The 24,605-nt window shown below is 42.3% G+C and overlaps 1 protein-coding gene across 1 annotated transcript in view; it reads right to left on the bottom strand.

Moving 5' to 3' along the window:
• The window catches only part of elfn1a (extracellular leucine-rich repeat and fibronectin type III domain containing 1a), a 63,070-nt gene that overhangs the window by 13,765 nt on the left and 24,700 nt on the right, over positions 1-24,605 (bottom strand). The window contains exon 2 of the mRNA XM_068577817.1: positions 6,733-6,825. The gene's annotated coding sequence lies outside the window, so the exon portion shown is untranslated. The remainder of the gene's footprint in view (positions 1-6,732; positions 6,826-24,605) is intronic.

The raw sequence follows: 24,605 nt of genomic DNA, 5'->3' as shown, positions 1-24,605 counted from the left end.
ATGGATAATACAAGTGCTCGATATGTATGAAAAAAAAAATAACTGCCTCTGTTTCACAGATGCTCCTCGACAACGCTGCCTTTTGCACACTTCTTGTAAAATACTTGTACGAGGGTGTCTAGTCAATAAATGTCATCTGCGCCGTAACCTGCTAAGGAGATGAGGCAGAGGCAATTATCATCCTACAACAGAGCAGAAAGGTCATGTGACAAGTTACATTACATAGCGGAGAGACGTCTTTTGTGACGTGATTGATCATTCCACCCATGAAAGCTCTTTCTACTTTCAGTCAAATTGATTCAAATTCAGATTTGACCCTGTTGTGAAGTAGATCCAAGTTTAAAAGAAACTCCTGTTTATTCATTACGTTGCCATTTATAAGTTTAGCTCTCTATTTGAACTATTAATTCAATGTTTGGTAGGGGTGGGGGAAAAATCGATACGGCATAGTATCGCAATATTTTGCGTGGCGATATTGTATTAAAAAACACGAAAGCCAAGGATCGATCTTTTATTTAATCAATTCTAAATGTTTTTTGGTCCTAGAAAAGTAAAATCAATGTATTTTTTGTCGACAAAACCTTCCTTTGGGGACAATTTGCGATTGAAAGAAAAAAGCTAACATATCGCAATATCGTGATAATATCGTATCGGGACTTAAGTATCGTGACGATATCGTATCGTGGGACCTCTGGTGATTCCTACTCCTAATGTTTAGTCGCGTAAAGTTGTTACATGTGACTCAATATGTGGATTTTTATCTATATTTATTTTTTTAGAATCAGCATTTTCATGCGAGTAATTATCCTACAATCTTTCCACAACGCCCCAAGTAACCCTCCAATGTACATCTCAACATGCATGTCCACAGCGTGTCACGTCGAGACGATGCCACGCAGCCCAGTCTCGCTCTCCAACGCGTCAAACGCAGCAGCTCGGTTCAGAAAACCCCCTCGCCGCCTGATGCCGAGGCGGCGGGGCAACCTGCATCTCCTGCGTGAGAAGCATCGGGGTGTTACAACAAGTACATCTGTGGATTTAATCGCTTCACTCCCTCCCACTGGCTGAAGGTGAATTCACAAGTAAATGCAGCTGCTGCTCCGCAAACACGGGACGCACATGAATCTTCAATGCAGACAGTTGGAGACAAATGGTGTCCTTGACATGGATACATTAAACCTATTGACTAATTTACTCTCATCGCTCACATCACTAATCTGCTGTTTTCATATAGCAGATTTATTACACCTCCAATATGTTTTTATGACCCCGAGTGAGGGATTCTGTGTCGGCTCTGCTCCACAGTCCGGACACATTACCGCCCAAGTAGGACAGTCTGACACTGATACTAATCTATAATCCATTTGAGGTGCAACTTTCGGCTGCAGTGCTATCTTCTGAAGACGATACGGGAATGAGGGAGCACAGCGGCGACGGAAAACACATAAATCATCATGAAATGGTGATGTCACTTCCTGTTAAACAGAAACAACCAAACACAGCAGGATGTGATGGATATTATATCATGTTTTTTTTTGTCATTAAAAAGCGATCCAGAAAGTGAGGCGGAGATATTAAAACGTAATAAAATTATACCTGCAAACATGATTCTCATTTGAGCATCTCCTCTCCTGCAAGCTTGTTATCTTTCAGACCAAAGAAAACTTCTTCAGAAAAGAACTAAATAAGATTCAAGGTGCCAGAAGGAGCTTCTGTACCTGAGACACATTTCCCATCAGTTTCACCTCCTTATTATAAACATCGAGTCACATTACATTTGTTCATCAAATGTATTTACAGAGTTGCTTTTACGGCGTGTACCGTGCTTCTTTATGAACTCTCAAACGAGCTTATAGGCTTTAAAAAGAAAAATCATATTGCATAAGGTATAACAAAAGAAAAGTTAGCAGTTAAAGAGACATGACAGACATGGAGGGCAGGGCTGTAGAAGATGAAGAAGACACAGATGGCCGGAAGTCCTTCTTTAAAGGTGCGTTGCCCGAGGTTTTTAATCCTTCTCTGCGGGCGATAAACCCAAGCCTCAATTATCTCCTCCTGCCTCACTCAGGAACGTGCCTAAAACCTGCGTTGTGGGACAGCACGTGCGCTGACCATGGAGTTCCCTCCTTTTATTGCGCTCGTTTCAAATCCGACCCACACACAGAAGAGGCTTTCGTCTTCTGCCGTCCGACCGAATGAACGGCGTGTAATAAGAAGGGAAGAAGTGAGGTGTCGTGTTTTGAGAAAAGAGCCCCTGTCATGCTGGGAGAGGTGGTCGCGGCGCTATCGGTGATGTGGAAGAAGAATGGCGGAGGGGGGAGGGGAGTCCGTGAAGAATGGCTGACAGCTGTCTGTCAGAAATGCGCGGCGTTATCGTAACTTTCGTTAATTTTCTCCATGATCGCCTCTCTCATTGCTCCGTCGCAGCACCGGCTGCACGTGCACGTCTTTATTAACAGGATTTGATGACATCATAAGAGCTAACCCCGTGTTCATTGGCTGGATGGGGTTTGTATGGGGGTCCATAAGGCGATCATCAGAGTCTCCTCTCGGTTTTCTGTACATGCATTTGTTGTAAAGATGCATTGTGGGCAATAATTTGTTGGTTTTTTTTTACATTTCCTTATTGTTCCATATGGGCTTCTGGAGCAACACAAACATACTTAATATTGTTCTATCCCCTTGATGCCTCATGCCTTTCCCTAACTGTATCAATGCTGTGAATGTGCAGATGCTCATAGTGATTGATGTTCATATCCAGCAATTCTCAGAATAAGACCAAAAAATATGTAACCTCATTGTGAAGAACGTATACTGTACATGTCTTTGCCTGTGAATTACCTTTTTTGTGAACAAAAGAAATATAAATGTATTCATGCATAGCTCATAAAACATATGGTCATGAATTCTGTTCATCTTAAACTCTCTAAAATGAGAATACCTAGTCCACCTTAAAGGTGTAGTATGCAAAACAATGTATGATCATTACTCATTACTTATCTGCAGAGACCTTGTGTTCTGCCTGCATTGTTTCTTTTCTTCTCTTTTTGATGGGATGTTTCTAGTGTCAGCTTAAACATTCAAATTCTGCTCTAAGTACATATGTTTTAGCAGCAAAATGCTATTTTCCAAAGCCCTTGGAAAACTTTTCTGACAAATAACCAGATGTAGGTTTCTGCATGATGGCTTTTTACATAAACATGTAGATCTTTATTCATGGCCAGTATGTTTCAGTAACTCAGATGGCTGTAACTTAGTTTATCATGCACACTCTAACACTCACTTTAAAGCAGTTAAAGCTCTTTATTTCATATAAACCACTGAGGTTTTAACACTGACTAACGGAAAAGGACTTAACAGGATATTTACTGAAGCCATTTTCCGTCTGATCTGGATCCACTTATCTTCAGCGGGGCAAAACCTTTATTCTTAGGGCAGCCATATTTCTTGTAGATGGCGCTCTCATCACATAATTAATGGACTTAGGGAGCATCAAGTGAGTAAAATTACAGTGCATTAGGGCTGACGACAGTCGGATAAGTTCGATTCTGGGAAACCCACCGACGAGAAGCACAACTGAAGCCCGAAGAGGCACTATGTCGGATTGTCTTTTATGCTGATCGAACGTCCTAGTAATAAAGTAATCACACAAGCCGTTAATCAAGAAGTGTAAAGCAGCCTTTTAGCCCTTTAAATATGGATTGTGCTGCCATGGAGGGTGTGGTGTGTTGCATTGCTCTTGCCTAAAGAGACAGGTTGGTTTTATATGGTCGCCATGTTTAACCCGCTAGACGTCTCACTAACTAAATCACTAGTGCGGCGGCTTAAACCAATGCTTCATTTGCAACCAGTTGTTTTGCCATCTCGTGGGCATTGATCGTTGATCAGCGCACCAACGAATGCCAACGAGCCGGAGTCGAGCTGATGCATCAGCAAATGCAAAGGAAGGGTTAAATTCCTTCGATGAGGAAAGAGCCCAATGATTGCCGACCATACAGATGTTTTATAATCACTTTATGGGACCAGTTTAAGGCTCCCTCGGGATCCATGTCTCTCACAGGCTAATCCATGATGCTCTTTACGGTAATCCATTCAAATAACTCTTCTCTAGTACCATCAATTAGGGATGCAGGCTGACGGAGGAGCTGGCACGAGACAGCTTGATGGGGATGAAGCTGCTGCGACCCGGACCAGATAATGATCACAGTGATCAATGAGGAAGCACTAGAGGCCTTCAGTATAGCGTCTATTAAAAACATCAGGACAGATGCAAAGACGAATCATATCAATAGACTGTGACACATGCTCGTGAGTCAAGAGGATTTGTGGCTTTGCCAGTTTTCTCACATTTTTGAATTTTTTAGCCTTACAGAATTTGTTAAAGTGTTCGTGAACTAACACACAAGTCATTGAATACGATACTGAAATTAGAATATTACATTATATTACATTACATCCAAGATTCAATATATATTCTATTCGCCAGATTATAATCATCCAATGTTTTTATATTTTAGAATCATATTTCGTTTGACAGATCGCCTTATTTTGCGAATATAAATCATATAATTGATGGTCATCGATTGTGGTTATGATGAAATCTGAGGATCACGTCATGAATGGTGAATCAGACGATATAAAAATGTTCCTGATTGAGGGCTCGTGTTTCATTCGGTGGACCTTTGCTCCTGTATGAATCAGAGAAGTAAAATCACATCTCTCTGCAGGGGAACGAGGAGTTATGGGTCCCCTTAAAGAATATTGGTCTGGACACTCTTTTTTTTTTATCAAATACAATAATTAAACTGGGAGTTTTGTGGTCCCTCTCCAGCCCTGGGTTCAGCGACTCGCTACCACACAGGCTAACTTTCACCAGCAGCAGCAGCAGCACTACATCTTAAGTTTTAATGACGGCCGCTGCAGCCCAGCTGCAACTCTTTCATGGGTTGCCAAACTCGTGCTAGAATGGCAATAAATCGTGTGGCTTGTTGTGCTTCTCATGCATAATAACGTTTTTTTTTTTTTCATTGGTGCCGTGCAGCACAAATATTTCTAGACAGTTCGACACGAGAAAATTCCCTCTGGCCGCACATGAAAGACAGAGGGGATTAAATCAAAGTCATTCAAGTGATCCAGCACTCAAACACATATTTAATGTGTCCAACTGGGGATTTTTATATTTTTAATCTGTCCAAATATGTCTTTCCTTAGATGATTTTCAAGAAAAAAAAAGGCTTATTGTCTCTCAACTTCTCGTTTGAATCAAAATGACATAAGTAGCTGATCCCATCTGAAACTGCATGGAAAGTACAATCACAAGGATTTCTTTTGTTAATGATGAAACTGAAACATTCGACATCCATTTAAGTGCTTTCTGGCAGAACTCACACACCACGCTTAATGTCTGGTTGCGGGCTGATTTAGATGAATACATTATCTGCGGTCTGAGGAACTGTTTTCCAACTCGTCTTCATCATTTTCTCCACAGCTTTGTCTTTATTGCATGGCTGACTTGTGTTGCAGCGTAGTTTCATTTTCGGTGAACGGCCGCATCGCTTCAGCCGAGTTAAGTATTGTTTTCTGAGTTGGAATTATCGCATATATTTTTTAAATTAAAGACCAGATGTTTATAACTAGAGGAGCCCCGTGAGGTCAAATTGCTCATTTCATATCATGTAAATATTGACCATCTTTGATACACCCAGGTAATTTTCCTTCTTTGGTTTCAAATAAGTAAACAGCAAGAGAAAAGTGTTACATTTAGACCAAACTGCTGCTGACATGTGCCTTGATGAAGCCAAAGGGCACTCCATCTGCTCTAATTTACATGACACACTAGCTGAGTAACTAGTGAGTCACTAAAACAGAAAGGTCGTGCAGGTCAGGAAAATGTTTTCCAAGAAAGTGAGCCAGTGAAGAGTACATAACGAAGGTCACTTGGGAATGGCCTCCTAACGAGTACCATATATATATATATATATATATATATATATATATATATATATATACATACAAACATCAGGCCATGAAATAACTAGGTGGAAAGAAAAGGGGACAGAACAAAGCAGAATAAAAACAAACTTTCTGTATCATTAAAAAGACATTCATAAGGATCATATGTTGGGGAATATGTAAACGGTTACACACGTATTTCTGCCCGTGTGCAGAGCCACTAGCTCGATACAGACTGCCGCTCTTCGAGCCTCTGTAGCTTAGCGGTTAGCTGCAGTGCTGCACACGTTGCTAGCTCTCCTCCTGCCAAGTTAGACACAGCTTGTTGTTCCCACCGCCGTGGCATTATCAGGGGATCGGCGACTACAAAGCATTAAGAACAGATCTCCCGATCATTATCGCGGAGAATCGGCTGAGTAGAACTTTATTTTACACCAGGATGAGGATCTCAACCACCACCCTCAGATTACAGGTCCACTACGGCCTGTTACACAAATACTGGTTGGACGTGAGCCATATGAAAACAGCACAAGGAATGCAACTCATTTACTGACATGAGTGGACATTTTATTCTAATTTCACTTAATGAAAACCGCAACTAGTCGCCTAATAAAAGACCCGATGATATGTCCTTTGAGTGACTTGTCTTTGGCGCTGTACTTGTTATGTGTATTGACCAGTGGATTAGCACAGGATTCCCTCTGATCCTCTTAGGGACCGTTTGCTCATGCAGAGCTGCAGTTGACTCAAGCTACAAGATAAATAAATACCTGCGCTCACCTCGGGAATCTAGGTTGAAGTCCGCAGTGTGAGAAAGCATCCCTGGTGGCCTCCAGCAGTGCGGATGTTCACTGATTTCTCCTTTTTCGAGCTCTGTGGCGGAAAACACATGAAAGCGGCATATATAAATTAATTGAGCAATTTTCTTGATATGTTTTCGAGCAGCTTGTGGCTGTCATGTAACATGCAGGTATTTCAGTCAACACAATTCAATCCACAGTCTGCATAAAGCTGCTTCTTCAGATGATAACCTTCTTTTGGCATTGCGGTCTCCGAATTGAATTCAGCAGCATGAGCGCTCCTTTTTTCCTCTCCTCCTTTTTTTCTTCCTCAAGAATCCGAAACCACCTCATTAACCTTATCTAGCAAGCAAGAGCTAATGAAATCCTGTGTTTCAGTGTCCGGTCTTGCCAAAGTTAGTTTTACTAATTAATCAAACATCCGTCCCCCAAATTCCCCTCACGCGCCCCCACCCCCCATCCACCCTATCATCTTAATGACTCACCGTAAAGTGAGTGAGAATGTGCTGCACAAACCGCCCGCGGGAGGCTGCGTGGCCACGAGTTAATGCATTTTTATTGGAAGTTAAAATAAGAGGGAAAGCGAAAAGGAGAGATGGATGTTTTGTATTCACTACAATAAGTGAAATGGAAATGAAACATGATTTCCTCATCTTTTATCCATGCTTCGTTCCCGCTCTTAGGATTCTGCTTAACAAGTCTCTAACGATGCAAAGCTGCAATTTTCCCACCTACATCCAGAACATATTAATATCTGCACAAGACAAGCTCCAGATTACCGCACGATCGGTATTCATATTACTCCTCTTGCTCTAACGAAACAATTCTGCGCTCTCATCCCTTGTGATTCAGAGTGTATGACATGCCGTTATCAGATGAAAAGCACGGGCGAAAAAAAATTCAATCTCCAACAATCGGTAATGGGAATCTGCAAAAATGGCGAGATTTTCGGTAAATGAGAGGACAATAGATAATGCAATTCAATTAGCTGCTAAGGCTGCTATTTGCATCCCAGTGAAAGGGGTGATAGTTTAAGTGGCCCAAGGCAGCTGCCTTTCAGCAAAGGCCCGAGACAACACAAAAAGCAGCGGAACCAGGAGAAAAGACGAGTTCTGGAGTCTTCAGCAGTATTCTTTTAATTACTCATCATAATGACTCCATTTAGCTGTTCAATGACCCATTTTACGGCATTGAACAGGCATGGGAAGCTCTCTGTCCTTGGCAGGGACCGTCCTGCAGCTGCCCCGGCCTGCCACGCTTTAACCAAGAGGGAATGTTCCCCACGCTGGGCTTTAAAGGGATGGTTCACAAGTTTTAAAGGAAGGAGTTGCGTATTAGATGGCAGTCAGCACGGCCCCAGTTTGGAGAATCAGGCATGGACGCAGAGTAATACGGATGGGCGGAGCAGCAAAATGTATTTTAGCCAGCTTAAAAAATATCTGTTAAAGTGTTTGGAATATTCAGAATATCTGCTATTTTTTGTCAATTGAGTCGGTCGCTTTGATGAGAATAGACGCGTTTTGTTATTTCACTTCAGTTCCCTGTTTGTGATGGTTGTCCAACAGCAAGAAATACATGTGAAAATATTCTAACTACTTAGCGTTAACGTGCATGTTGATAATTTGAGGTGGATATTTTTCTCCACCAGCAGCCATTGCTCTGCTCCCGTACTGCTCCTGCTTTCTTTTTCCCCAAATACCAAATAGGTAATACACTTAAAAGAAGCTTCAAGGTATGAGATAAAACATTTTAAATACTGGTAATGAATAAGGTAGGTGATGCTTTGAAAGCAACAGTGTTCAGGTCACTTTTACTGACACTAACAACTAATAACAGTGAACGGTGACACTTTAATATCTGTAATATAACACGTATTGGAGCGTTATCCAGCTCCTCTGCTGTGTTGCTTCTCATGAGGCCTGGTGTACAGTACGCGAGGGCGGGTCAGCTCGCAGCCCTCGAGGAGCGGGTGCAAGAGGGGAAGGGTGGAGGTTGTGTGGAGAAACAGACCCCATATGGTCTTGAGGAGCTCAGAGTTTTTCTGGCACACCTCCAGGATGCTGACCCGGAGCGCTGAAAGGTCGAGCTCTGGCACCGTTCTGACTGCTTCGGCCCAGCTGCTGACGTGCAGAGGAGCGCACATGGATATGAGGACAAAAATAGCCTGCTGGAATCCACAGCTTGACGCAAAAAAAAAAACTGCTCGGAATTTAAATGGCTGCCAATTTATTCTGTCCCGCGTCAACTTTCTATGAGATGACATCCGTCACAGCGCAGCAATATTTAGTCATTGTGCATAAAGGATGTTTCAGCTGATCTGCGCTATTACTGTGCTAAGTGGATGGTTTTGGGAAGGAAAAAAAAAAAACGTGTTACACGTGAGGAGAGGGATTTTAGATTGCTATTCAAGACCGGCCGTGTGTAATCTATTTGAATAAAGAAGTCAAAGTCAAAATATTCAGAAAAGTGGTGACCCTCAAGTCAATGTATGTGTGGCCCCTCATCTCCTTGTGCGAGGAAGCGAGCCGTCTTGTTGTGCCCCTTCATTAATTGAGGAGATTAGTGTGCTTAAGTGGTTGGCAGAGTAAAGGCCTCACATTTAAAACAAAGATAGGAGAGAGTGAGATTTTCTAAATGAAGTATGAAGGAAACAGCCAGGACGTTGCAGTATCTCGTCCCCGAGTGTCACCAAAGCCACACTGCCTCAATTTGCTGTGTGATACATTTGACATTAGGCTCATTAAAAGCAGGATGCATAATGTACGTAACTTATAATTGTCAAGAAGATTATCTCAACACCGCTGTCATCCGCACTATAACCAATCCATCTGGATGTTTAATCCCTTGTCTGCTTTGCTTTTGATGCATCACAGAGGAGTTTCAGATGAGTCACAGTGAACAAACTCAGGTCTTTCTCTAAAGCTAAAGACTTTTTTTCTTCTTCTTTTGTCGTGGGTCAATCTTTTTTAACCATTGTGCTTCAAACTGTGAACCCTATTCCAGCAGAAAGCCATGAAACTTAACTGAGTGCACTCTAATTGTCGGGGACATTGTTGCCTTTGCAGGGCTGCAACTATAGAAATTATTTTCATTATTGGTGACATAATTAGATCAAACGATTAGTTGGTTAATTGAGAACTAATATCAGAAAACAGTGAAAAAGTGCCCTTTGCTGTTTTCTAGTGGCCTCCTCAGATGTCTTGTTTTGTCTGACCGTGAGTCCACAACACAAAGATATTTTAATTTAACACAATGTAAGACGAAGAAAAGCCGTTTGAGAAGCTGGCGCCGCAAAATATTTGACATTTTGGTTTTGAAAACTTGAAAACATGTGCCCATTTGAATTATCTCCTGGAAAAGGGAAGCAGCCGCGCACTCGTACATCTCTTCAGAGGGAGGAGGAGAAAAGTTCAATGCAACATTTTTGAGTCTGGCTTTGAGGAAAGTATTTTTGAAAAAAAACGAAAGAGGTTTAAATTTACCGGCTGCGACTGTGAAGCTGATGCAAAGTGTTTACAAAAAGATATGCCTTCAGCTCTGCCTCTGCTAGGAGTCAGTGTTGTGCTCCTCGGTGAACCCGGCCGGCATCAGGTGTTCCCAACAACCACCAGCAATTTAGAGAAAGTGTCCTTAAAAATGTGTTGACCTCGGCTTCGTGGGCGATGTCAGCTTCCAGCTTCAAAATGCATCTCAATAAAAAAAATCACTCTATCTAGTAAATGTGAGAAGTAAAAAAAAAAAGAAAGCCTTGCATCAATCAAATTAGCTCGCTTAAAAATAAAGAATGTGTCTCATGTTGATGCCAGAATTATTGATTTCTTATATCTTTCATGGTTAGAAAATCAAGTGACGAGCCGACAGCACGCTGACAGGTTTGTATTCATATCATGATATCATGTTTTAACTCCCATAAATACTTAAAACCTCAAATAAATCAGTGTTAAAGTGTTAGGCGGTGTTGCTTTTCAACGGCTGCACACACGGTTGGCTCCTCGCCTGGTACACTTCAGTCGGAGAAACATGTATTAGTTGATTTTGACATGATGACAAGGTTTAGCTGGTGAACACATCTCCTGTTACACACTCCGCTGATCCTGAGCTGCCAATCAAGGAGCACCTCTCTCTTTGCAGCACTTAAACGCGTGGCGGCCGGGCCGAGGAGGGCGTTCAAAAAGCCCCACCGGTCTTTGTAGCTCGCTGCACTGTCGCAAGCGACGGCTCAAAGTGCCTCTGATCTACGCGAGGTCCGCTCCCATGAAGAAGAATAAATCACGCCAACAACACAGAACAAAACGCAGCCGCTCCGTGGCGCTCGCTGGGGTTGTTTCGGGATAGAACTTAAACCCAGGTGGATCCAACTGATCGTGACATAACCAATCCGGGGGTGAGGTTATGCAATTTACATATTGTTTGCTAATACTCAAGATGTGAAGTCCCTGTTTTTTTTTTTTTTTTTTTTTTACATCTGAGTGATTCTTTGGAAAGCCTCAAGGTATAGAAATGGAGAAGCAACACAGAAGCTATGTTCCCTACGGAGAATAAGAGAGTATGCGCTGCCTGTTGAACTCACAAATAACGAGCCTTAAGCAAAGCAACACACACACACCTACACACACACATACACGCTCACACAAAATGCTTCCATTTAAGCACTTGGCTATGTGCATGCGTTTGCACACAGTAAACTTTGAAATTGCCTTCCTAAAAATAGACATGCAGTAGTACTTACTGTAGCCTCAACCATAGCAAATGCTATCTACAGTAAAAAAAACACATTTGGAGGCAGAATGGGTTTCCTGATAGCTTCATGAAAGCAAGATACTGGTGTGCTATTCCTTCACTCATTCAATATTTAACTAGCATGCCATGCTTTCTGGAGCACACATAATGATGTTGTAATGGCTCTACAGGAAAATAGAACATGGCTGGTCGTGGACTTAACTGCGAAAGTACAAAATGACTGTGCTGCTCCGAGTGTGCCGAAGCTTTTTCCGGTCCAGGGAAGAAAAGGAGGAAAAAAAAACAGAAAACCTGTGAGACGTTATTCTTCTGCTGAGATTTGCTTTGCTTTAAATGTTAAAACGGCACACGTCTCACGTTAAATTGTAAACGCCGCCTTATCTAAAAGGAAATAAAAAGGATGAAATGTTCAGTGCTATGGCACGGTGCAGGGGTTCAACCATTTTACAAGATTTTATTTGTGATTTAAATATGATTCTGCCAATAATGCACTGACAATGCATTTACTATACCCAATGAATACTTGATTTCCTGTTTAATAACGTAATACATTATTATTTGCTGTCTTTGAGGTGGGAAGTATTCAATGTTTATTCTAAATCACATATAATGATTCACATATGGCAATCATTCGGGTGATGAATCATAAGGCTTTCCCTAATGTGGCCAATATTTTCCTTGGGCCCCCTCTTTAACTATAATACCTAATGTATAAAGATAATGCATTCATCATATAACAGAGTGGCCCCATATAGGCGACAGCTCTGTGCTGAAGGACTCGTTCACAAGACTATCCTCTCACCCGGGGCTGCGTTCGACTTCCTTATTGTCATTCATTATGATAGACATTGTCAGAAAGATTCCCTCTTAATCGATTGATACCCGTCATTTAGCGTTTACGTGGTTCGACGGCCATTTTTCATCCGTGCTTGGTCCGTGCTTTGGTTCTGTACGAAGGCACCGAGTCACCTTTCCGCACCTGTATCAGACGCACCGTTCTGTCAACCAACTCCATCGTGTAAATCCATCTCAATCATTGCGAGACGGCCAGTGAATGTGTTGCTGTGACCCGCAGTGGGGGGGGGGGGGGGGGGTCACGGACGCGTCCTCGGGCCTCCAGCTCTTCAAAGCTCTACTGTGATTTATTTAAAGCGACGGAGGATCGCCCTCAGCGCTCTGTCAGAAATGACAGACAGCCTTCACGTCGTAGGAAAATATTTGGTTCTCATCCCTCACTTTTTTACACGTGTAAAATACAATTTAAATATGGACAAAAGCTGCCCCCTCCTCCGTAATGTGAAGGAAGGCACGCGTCTGACTGTCATTCATAACGTTGAATATCTCCTTTCAGGTTCCAAAAGAAGTAAACATGCTTTTGCAGATCGAGACCCTGAACTCGGGCACCGAGAAACTATAAATGGCATTTCATTACCCTGACGACTCATCGCTGCTAGAATTCAAGACGTGTTGATGTCGTGCTTAGCTTCATGTGGAAACTGTAACTGTACAGGTGATTCATGTGATCAGTTCATTATATAATACTCCGTTTGGAATCCTGACACGTTGTCGTGCGGTGCTATTTTAACATACAAAAGCTGTGCACTTAACCTTTGCCACATTGAAGGAAGCCCCGCTGTCAACAATTCGTTCCGGCGGTGCATTCACAGTCTCTTGTTCGAGCCGTTTCTCAGCTCCGTGAACAGACTGGACCCCGGGCTACAGAGGCAGGAAAGCTATTAAGTAGCACAAACTCTGGGGCTGTTTTGTTTTGCCTGGGGAATCGTTCATTTAATGTCGGATCTTCGCCTCGTACAGTAGTTTCTTCTTCGCTTCCAGGCGAGCTGTGAATAGTAATGAATAGCAACAGAGCGGCGCTGCGCGGCCACGAGCCGCCGTGCACACGTGCACGTGGAACATCAGTGAATGTACTCCCGTGTCTGTCTCTGCTGTCCAGGAGTCTCCATCAGGAACATCTTGTGAAGCCCCCATAATGACTTTTATCCTCGGTCAAAGTCAGATCTCTTGAGTGACGCGGCTGGTAATTTGTTATTATCTGGAATAAGTGGGCTGGAATGATAAGGATGACAAGTATAGCAGGGCCTCCGCGTGTTTTTACTCCACTGCCTTCACTGCTTTGAGCAGATTGTCTTCGGGGCAGCTGAGGAGGGCATTGTGTGCTGGTATTCTGGGATTGACTGAGACGGTGGAGAACATGCACACGCTGAACACAGACTAATGCAGAGAGGCTCTTTTCAGGAAAAGAAAGGCTTCATGCTACACTGTGCACTTTCACTGTGAAGTCATGTCGAGCACATGTTTCTTTACAGCAGTGATGATGTTCAGTAGCTCTGAATGTTTAAGATTGGAACTACTTAAATCTATACACACTTGTGAGCAAAGTAATTGTTTTTATGCGCGTGTAGATTGCATAGATCTTCTTCTTCTTCTTCTTCTTCTTCTTCTTCTTCTTCTTCTTCTTCTTCTTCTTCTTCTTCTTCTTCTTCTTCTTCTTCTTCTTTCTCTGATGCTTTCACAGGCCAGCATTGGGAACACAAATGAAGCACTGATGTTGCAGTGGCCCTCCTGTCCAGCGGCTTTCTTTTAATCCCCCCCCTTAAAAAAGATCATATCAAGAAGCAGCTGCAGAATATCTCCAGCACCGCTGCCACGATTAAATTTAAGACCTTCAAGCGGAGCAAAATCTCACCAACAGCTCCGGCGTTAATTTAAAATGTGTCCTGTCGTCAGTGCCATTTGTGAGGCTTGCAAAGCAAGTCCACGAAGCATCCCATGGTGCACTCTGGGAATGTCATAGCCCCATCGATGGTAAATTAACATTTTACCTTGAGTAAAAATGGACTTCAATAATTCTTCTTCAAACTGGGTTATTTACCCATTTCAGTTGTATGGACTCTTCACTCTTGGGCAAATAATTTGAGCTGGAAATAAATGCAGTGCAGCCATTTGTATTATGAAATGTAATACTGACGGAGTCACAGTCAGGTTCTACGTGGATCGCTTTAAAGGCCGGCTTGACAGTGTAAAGGACAAAAAGGTATAAACCAGCCATAAGGAGGAGCTTGCCGTTAAATTGATGAGATCAGAGGAGACTTAGAGGACTCAGATGTGAAAGCCTGGTCTTGCTGCACCCTTGGTGAGCACCCTTAAGTCCTTAGAAGCGTTTGAGGATAGTCAGGATGACGCAAAGCTGTTAAACCTTTATGTTTAAGTTTATTATTATCCTTAAACCAGTGCAGATTGAATTTTTTTTACTGTGTAGAACAAAGTGCCTGTATTATGTCTCAAAAAGAAGAAGAAGCGTGAAAATGAAAAATGGCACGAGCTATCACCTGTTCAACTCGGGGCGTTCGGCGTGCACACGGAGGGGGGGAGCGAGGGAGTGTCAGGGCCGCAGAGCTGCAGCGCACATACGATGATGACACGGGAACCTGCAGAGCGGCGCTGGAGCAGTTTACGGGGGTCACATCCGCAGCCGCTCCACCGGAGAGAGATACTGCAGACGCGTGTGTTCATTATTTAGAGGAAGTGGTCGGCGCTCCAACCTCCCCCCGACCTCGCTGGCTCCGGTTCATTCATACGTTCAACGCCGGGAAATGTTAAGAATACATTTGCGGACACGATTCCTCCGACTGTTCATTCATCCCTCTGGTGAATATGGAATCGTTTAGCCCCTCGTCTCGTCTCTTTGTGCAGTAATGTGAGCGGCGGAGCCTCGGAATAAAAAATAAAAAAACCCTCTCCTGACCACGCCGAGCCTCGCTTTCGCAGGTGAGAGCACTTGAGTCTCCCTGCTTCCCTCTGCAGTATAGGCCGAGTCAATAAATCACAGTGGAACGCTCCTCCTTGACGCTGCAGCCGCTAAGACAGCAACGCCAGTCTCTGAGAGGATGCATTGTCATGACTCAGCACACTCTAGGCCAGAAGAAGAGGGCCTGCTTTTGCTTTCTATTACGAGATCTCTCAAACAAACGCGTATGTAAAGCACGTCAAAGCTCAATAAAGAAAATGAGCACAGACGGACACGTCGGCCACCGTTTCCTGCAATATGAGTGACGATTAATGTGATTGGCGCCTTCGACTGGATTGAATAATTCAAAAGGGAAAATGAACAGACATCATCTATAATACAAAGAGGAGAAAGTAACTGGAGATACGAGCATGTACAGGTACGGTTGTCTGCGAGAGACCTGCTCAAACAAAACTGAGCGGTGTAACATTGCATGGTTCAATTTACAGTGGATACGAAAAAAAATCTTGATATGAGTGTTGCAGCTGCGTGCTCACACACACACAACCACACATAACCACTTGTTCTATAAACCATGAATAGGAAACAACCTGTGCGCCGCAGCACATTTCCTCCAGTTCCCTCCATCAGCACTTATAGGATATATAGGCTAACAAGGGAAGTGTCTGCACTGAAGGCATCATTCAGTGTCTTCACATTGATGCTTCTTGCCACAGTTGATTCATTAAAGGCTTTGACTGGAGCCGCTAATGTACTTTGGATCTGATGAAGCAGTCGCTCCAAGTCTTTGCATCATGCATACTGTGCAAAGGAGTCATTGCCTTATAATATCTTTTTAGGGAACATCTTGGAAATGTATAATAATGCTCCGAGAACATAACTATATGATATATTTGGACTGAGCACAGTAGATGAGGGAAGTGCATAGTGTACAGTTATGAAACAACAACAGTGCTGGCGTACATTACCTACATTATCTGAGTCATCAAAGAAGTAAAAAGTAAATTCGGAGCAGCAGCCAACTCACCGCCCAGAACTATTCACTCAGTTATTCAAGCAGAATTTAATCCACGACTAAAACTTTTTCCTGAGTGCATCTTAAAGCTCATTGACTTCGTGCACTCAGTCCTTACTTTGCATTGTTGGTACATCATGTCTGTTTGTTTAAAAAAAAAAAGTTCATTAAGTGCTTGTTGTTAATATAGTTGCAACACTCGCAACATAATGTATGTAATAAGTATGTTTGCATACAAGGAATATGCTTTGGTGATTGGAGCGTAACAGTCTAAGACATAATAACAATATATATACATACACATATATTGGGAGGGAAATGATGAGAGAATAAACACACAAAACTAATTAAGAGCATGGTAAGAAAAGTCTGTATTTATGTGTGTGATATAGATCAAAATATGCTCCGCTGCCGACGCTTTCATCTATTTTTATACGTCAATAATTCACGCACTAATTAAATTATGGTTTATTCAGCAAACTTTATGTCAGTGAAACTTCTGCTGACTGCTGATTAAACAAAACTTTTAATTCTGGAAAATAGGTCACTAAATCTTCCATCTATTACTATTTTCAGGATAATTTAATTGAGTCTGTTCCACAGTGAGTTTATCTTAAATGATGATGATCCGTCTTTTGAATTGGATATTTAGCAGCTCCTCACAGAAGCTGCAGTTAAACATAGCTTCATTTTCTTTTTTTATTCTGCTTTTGATCTTTATCAAATATGTCTGGTTGGCTTTACTGTGTTATATTGTTATTATTTGCTTTATTTAAGTTAAAATAATGGATCATGTCAAAGTCAACATGATGGAGAAGCTCTGTAAAGTTTCAGTAACAAATGCGCAGAAAAAAAAATATCCCAAGTTTTCATACTCCGAGTTAATGAGTGTAATTGCTGCTAATGTGTCAACTTCATTAGCATGCAACGACATTACTATGAATAATTGAAAGATGGCAAGCTCTTCACTGTGATGGATTACCAATCTTAAGTCACATAAACAAAGACACATTCACCTGGGGACTCTTAAAACCATGATTTCAATGACTGGATTTAAAGAGGCAGGCGGATGACGTCCCCGAGGTGTGAAGTTGCATGTAGCTGTGTGGATTTAAAAGACTTCCGTTGAATAAAGATTACAAGTACAACTCAAACTCAACGCACACAAGTGTTTGTATTTCTAGATCTCATAAGGCAGCTTTAGTCGCTGGAACATCCAAGATGTGGAAAAGCAGTGGATTTAATCTCTAATCTTTTAGATTACAGGATGTAGCTGTTTGCAAACTTGGACACTGAAGGTGTTGGAGGAATAAAAACTTGTGTAATTCTCCATCAGCTCCTCACTTACTCGGGTTAGCTGAGTGCTGCGCGGACATTGAGGCTAATGTCTCATCACTGATGCCGAGGCACAGCAGCAGACCCCGTCTCCCTCTGCCTGCCTCCTTCTCTCGGCTCTTCCTCATTTTGTTTTCCCTCCAGAGGGTTTACTGTCTAATAGGACCTGAGTGGTGGTGAGAGAGGAGGGGGGACGGCTATGTAATCGTTCATGGCGTACCTTGACCACGCACCATCACACTATGTTCAAATTGATCTTAGTTGCTGGTTTAAACAGTAAATATTTGAAGTAGCATATCAGGTTTGCTGTGCAGTGAATGCAGCAGACTGAAGAAAAAAAACCTGCATCTGCCAAACTAATTAAATATGCTGCTTTGTGTAGTTCATCAACACTGGGACATCCACACATTAGCCTTTTGGTTTCCCAGCTTATCGTCGCGTATTGTATTCCTACCTCTCTACTTCCGGTGCTCTCGCTTTAGATCACACCCATCTTCATTTTAATCCCAGCTGCGCACGGGGGAAGGTTTCGTGGCGCTATTGCGGCGACAAATGGCGTCAGCGGACATATTATCACCTGACATATTACTCCGACAACCTCCGCTGTGGTCGCGTCCGCCACAGTAGATGGCTCCAGGACCCCGTTTTGCCATGGTAACACACACAGACACACACACACAGACTCACAAGGTGAAAACAATACCAGCCTCACTGTCACGGCTGGTAATAACAACAACACGTGTGGTGCGGCGTCATTGTGCAGCTTGCACTCGAGGCCGCTTCAATGCAGTGAGCTCTGATCAAATCCAGGAGCTGCAACAAGCGATGAGACGACTGCTGCAGATAGCTGGCGCATAACTTCTGTTTTGATTCAATATGTCAGGAAATGTAATGACAGTGTGAGACATTATGTGCTTATTTTTTTTTTTTTTTTACAGTTTAACGATCAGCTTTTTGTTAACCATAACTTCTGTCGCCTCCTTTCATCACACGAGGAGTCTGTGCAAAGCAGTCCATCATTGTCTGTGTCACTTCATGATCGATGGATCTGTCATCCTGGATTTATCTTTTTAGTCGCGCATGATGTCGCTCCATCCCCGTTTTTTCAGACGCTCTGTTTGTTAACTGATTGAACAGAAGCTTCTTTACCATCTTTACTAGTTCTCGCATGGCCCTGTCTACTCCACTTTCCACATCGCTCGCTGTGAGCCCTCTTTCTTTTCCGCCGGGAACATATGTTGTATTCTCTGCTGGAGAAAAGATGTCCGAGACGATAACAAACAACCACTCTGAACTGTCTGTGGGAAAACATTTGATCAACTAGCGCAGCTGTTTGCTTCCTTTTTTTCTGCTCGTGTAATGTCTCCGTTCCTCTTAAGCCATGAGGTGGCTGTCAGGAGTGTGTTTAGCTGTTAGCAACTATGAAAGCTCATCATTGACATCCACTAAAGTACTGGGATTATTAACATTTAATAATAATAACGGCGCACCACTCTGGGAACAGGAACCAATAACCAAACTTTAGATAAAGTCTCAAACTTGTTTTTCACTCATAATGTAAAGAGTCAAAGTAACATTACTTCCTTATGTCCAAATCGAGTCGGACTGGTGTATAGCCTCGGTGATGTCATGGCCCTCATCCAGTGAAGTGGTTTAATGCAAATCTCACACATCTGTGAGATTATGACGCCTGATGGCGGTTGGTGCAGTTAAACCAGCTCCAGGCTTTAGACAGAGCCCTTTTTTCCCTTTTGTTTCAGCCACATAGTGAAGTCCCAACATGGCTAACGTGATGTGATCTTTGTCTACAGTGATTTTTTTTTCTTCTGCCATCCAGCACCTGGCTTTGTGCTGGATCTGTGCTAGCTTTTCCAACATCTGTTTGTGCTGGCTGTGTTCCTGGGCTTTGCTTTTCTCTGTGCCTTGAAATCTCCTCTGGTCTTGTCATCTATGAGACATGTCCTGGCCGATGCAGGCGTGTTCCTCCTCCTGTTGACTTGAACCAGAGGTCAGCCCAGAGCTCGTAGTACCTTTTTTTCGTTGCCTCTGCTTATAAAGAAAATGTCCTTTCTCCATCGTTTAACAGCTTTAAGTGATACACTATCTCACTGGTGGTGCTCAAGGGTAACTAAGTTGTTTAATCTGGACCCCATTTTCCCCACTTTTCTGGTGTGTAACTGATTTATCATTTCTGAAATCAGTATTGATCAAGAGCGCCGTAGACAACAGCTGCTAATGGGCTGCAATGTAATCTCATCAAGGAACGACGGCGCCATCATTTATGGGAACTAGCAGCGCTTGTTTTTGCCACTGACGGGCTCGGATTGTTATTGTGAGTGTCTGACAACATTATTCAGTCCCTCTCAAGTCTGGTCGGGAAATTTCTTGAAGTGACGTGTTGTCGAAAGACAACGCACTGAAAACAAAGTGTGTTTGTGTGTGTTGGAGGACAGAGAGCGTCGTTTAGTGTAATCTAAAAGCTTTTCAATGTCATGGCTGTTCATTTGAATGATTTAACGATGTTGATGAGGTCTTTGAATTCGATGGCCGCACAGATTAATTTGAGCCTGAGTAGAGAGAGAGAGAGAGAGAGAGAGAGAGAGAGAGAGGGAGAGAGAGAGAGAGAGAGAGAGACAGAGAGACAGAAGATGGGACCTGTTGCATCCTGATATTTCACGATGAGACTTAGACGATAGCAAACAAACCAGATCAAGTGAAAGGTAAGGAAAAGACGTTTAATTTCTCTGCGGGATCCTCTCCATATTGTTATTCAAACACTTATGACAACAATCTGAACCTGAGCCACCTGTCAGTGGCAAAAACAAGCCCTGTTAGTGAACGTAGCGCTACACAATTACTCAGCAGCTCATTTCACGGCTGCGGTCGGCGGCGTCGTCCCTATTAGCCACTTGGAAACAAAAACATGTGAGAATAGGGTCCAGGTTGAAAACATCAAAAGTTCCCCTTTAATGCCTCGTAAAGAAACTCCAGGCACAGCAAAACAAGCTCGACAAAATAATAAAGTCATACGCAATGAGTGATTGACCGAGCCAAATACAAGAGGGAGCCAACAGAACCGTTCAGCGATGAGGTCGTATATCACAACGCTAAATACTGCAGTAACAGTGCTACTCTCTCATTTGCTATTTGGCCTAAGATCAATACGAGGCAGGGTGGTGGCCTGCTCATTGCTTTAATGTGGAAATAGAAAAATAAAGTGCTTGGGGAGCCTTTTATCACCAGACTTCAACCTGGAAAGTAAGTTTGGAAAACCAAAAGTCGAATTATGGAATAAAATGTCCAATTAGTAAATCAATTATAGGCTTATTAAGTAGAAAAAAGTACATATCTATGTGCTTCAACACGTGAGATGCATTACGTAATGCCCCTATTTTCTCAATGGGGGTCTTATTATGAGTGATGTGGATCTACAGGAACACAAAAATCTTTCTGCCAAGCTGTTCTGGTCATTTCACATGAGAGATTGCTTTTCTTGCTTGCGTGGAATAAAAAAGAAAAATGTCTTTGTTCCGTCGCATTGATTTTAATACTCTTTTAAAACTGTCCATCTTGAGTTTGCGAGTGCTGAGTGCGATGCAAAATCAGGGAGAACTCTTTGAAGAGAGGCTAACATTTGTCAGATGTCACACTGGAAATGATTCGCTTAGTTTCGGTGCAGATGAGAGCAGCGAGCTAAATGAACCGCGTTGAAAGGGCGGCCAAAAAAATGGGACAGAGATGCACCGACCGACGTGTCGGCGGAGGGTGAAGAAAACATCACACTCTGGATTCCTCTGTTGAGGCACAACCTCCAAAACATCAGCTAATTTAACCGGGCACTTTATTGTGATATATTCCTAATGCATGCTGCTCGGAGTGATCTCAGTGTCGACGCTGACTGAACAGTTTCTCAATCATATATGAATACGAATACAATCATTTCAGTTGTGTAGTTTTTTTATACAAATAATTACAACAGATTAGGGGTGGGAGAAAAAGTCGATACAGTGTAGTATCGCGATATTTTGCGTGGCGATATTGTATCGATACACAGAAGCCGAGTATCGATCTTTTATTTAATCAATTTGAAACGTTTTGGCCCTAGAATAATGAAATCAAAGTGTTTTTTGTTGACTAAGTTTTCCTTTGGGGACGATTTACGGTTGCAAAAAATGTAATGAATCGCATTATATCACGATACTCAATGTATCGTGATAATATCGTATCGGGACTTAAGTATCGTGATGATATTGTATCGTGGGATGACAACAGATGACAATACCATCTTGACTTAGTTTTGGGGACATTTCAGGGACGCTGGTGGATAAAGTTAGCCTGGATCCTTGTTGTCATTTACACAGATAATTGGAATCCGCTGCTCGGGCTCAAAGAAATTGCAATCCATGCATTTCAAGCGATGTAATAACTGTTTTATGTCTTGGGGCCAAGTAGAGTAGAACAAAACCATGGAGAAATAGACCGGATGTGCTCATGGGAACAATGGAAAGATGGAAAAGAAGCATCAGGTCTGTGGACCTAACGCTGCCCATGGCTGCTCTCAAGCTACACTTCACATATAACTGCCTCTCAGCGCTGCAGCTGCCGCTTCTCTTCCTGGATTAACGCTTTTTTTTTTTTTTGAAGCACCGCTGACGCTCCCTACAATGTAAAACCTATCAGAGCTCTCCTGAATAGCGCCGACGCTCGATATTACTCCACGGCCGCATTAGTGAAGTATGATAATAAATGAAACATTCTCCTGAACACCCCATTAGTAAACCTTATCTTTTCACAGCCTCCTACAGCCACACACTATCACACAAAAGCCCACATGCTTCTGTCCGAGGCAGAAAGCCTTCCTTCTTATTTCTCTCTCTCTCTCTTTCTCTTTCCTTATTTTTCTCTCTCTCTGTCTCTGTCTCTTTCTTTCTTTTTCTCTCATCCCCCCAACACACACACACACACACACACTCCATCCCCTCACCACTGTCTTTTTTGCTCTCATTTATTCATTGACTTTTTTCCTCCAATGCTACAGGATAAGAGTATCTAGTATCTGATCTAGACCCATTTGAGTTGTATGTACAGACGCCTTTAATGACTACATAGTGTAGTTATAAAAAATGATGCTGGTGATTATAGAAAATATCAGCAGTTATTGGTCATTTAAATTATATGTGTTCTTGTGTCCGTTACTGTTCGTGTCTTGTTTGTGTTATTTAAGATTTTCTGGATTGTTACTCATATTTGTTGACACTCGTATCTCTGTTTTGTGACCTAATAATGTACAGTAGCTGTTTGCCCCTCAAGTCAGGCTTGGGGAAGGATTACATTAAGAGGTCATTAGTGGCATCTATACATAAATATGTCATCTTTCTCTTTTGATGGTACTTAACTAATCGTTCCACTTTGAAGGAAAAGAATAAACTAAAAATCCTCAAATTGTTCATACATTTTTTTTTAGCTAATTTTACGACTCTCATCCGAATCACGAACATTCCCTCACTAAGTTTCTAACAATAACAACATTCCCGACACTGAATATTTTCACGCTCTTTCACACAGTTGTTTTTCACACTTTTTTTTTTTACATCACATGAAAATCTGCATCGTTCTCACGAGGCAGTGTGAGATGATGCCACTGTTCAAAGAACGTGTGCCCGATTATCACTGCAACCAAATGCTCAATGAAGAGTTGGAGACATAGATGAAGACATTGTGAATGGATCATCGGCGGTTTGAGCTCTGAGCACCTGGATCGACCCGACAGAGCCGCTCAGCTCCAGTCCCAGACCGGCTCGCTTTGGGTTTATGTCCTGTTTCAAAATAGATGAGTGTTTTACAGGTCAAACCTGAGCAGTCATGTGACAGACTACTCTGGCTATACATGTTGGACCCTTTTAATACTCCTCTACGACGTGTAGTGACAAAGAAGATTATCTTCAGGCGATAAGAATATCATGCTTTTTTGCCTTTTTTAGACAAGTGCACTTAAAAGTGGAATGTAAAAGGTATTTGTCTTTGCTCCTGGGAAATCCAAATGTTTTTCTTTGCATTATTTATGAAACGTGAAAGTCAAGGCAGAGATTTTTGTTCACCTAAGTGTGATTTGCAGCCCATTTCTCATTCCTCCCCGCTCCATGTCGTTCTACCTGGATGCACACCAGCGACCTAAAAGCCTGTGTGTGTTTACATCATCATTCCACTCGGAGATGTTGTTTTTAAATGTTCAGAACCATCTGATCCAGGAGACCCGATAGGACTCAAAAACACTGGTTATTCTACGACAGCCTGCAGCCTTAACCACAGATTCCTCCTCCAGGCCATGTGACTTCTATAGAGAGGATATGCATTACGGTCGCTTGATGAAACACCGGTGATACTTCCTAAACGACCCCGGTATAGATTTACTGTGACGTAGTGCAAAGCGAAACATTCAAGATATCTAAGCTTATGAAGGCGACTAATACAGGATCACTCAAACGATGAAAACATGATGTAATGAACTTTCTCTCCCCAAAGATCAATTGTAAAAAAAAACACTATTTAATTCATAGTGAGATACAGTACTGCCTCTAATTTTAGCAATGTTACATGAGAGAATAATCTGTAACACGCTATTCTTTAATAAAACACTAACAAACATTAATACTAGTACAAAACTCTCTGGAGAAAAATATTGCATTGTTTACCAAGAAAGGGTTATGCCTTCTATTGTAAACACACACACACACACACACACACACACACACACACACACACACACACACACACACACACACACACACACACACACACACACACACACACACACACACACAGCCGTTCATAGATTTTTCTTCAGGTAACAACCAGAGGGTAAAGTTCCTAGAAGCTAGAATTTAGTTTCCATGTCATTTCCATATTGCTTAACTCAGCAGCACATATATTTTTTATTCTCTTTATTAGGTACCCAAGCTGATAGCGTTAAAGCAACAGCTTGCTTGTTAGCCAT

This window comes from Clinocottus analis, unplaced genomic scaffold (genome assembly GCF_023055335.1).
Source record: "Clinocottus analis isolate CAN_PGR_092001 unplaced genomic scaffold, fCliAna1.0.p SCAF_16, whole genome shotgun sequence".
Taxonomy (NCBI): domain Eukaryota; kingdom Metazoa; phylum Chordata; class Actinopteri; order Perciformes; family Cottidae; genus Clinocottus; species Clinocottus analis.
Note: the sequence above shows the minus strand (reverse complement) of the source record. Positions and strands in the feature narration are given on the sequence as shown.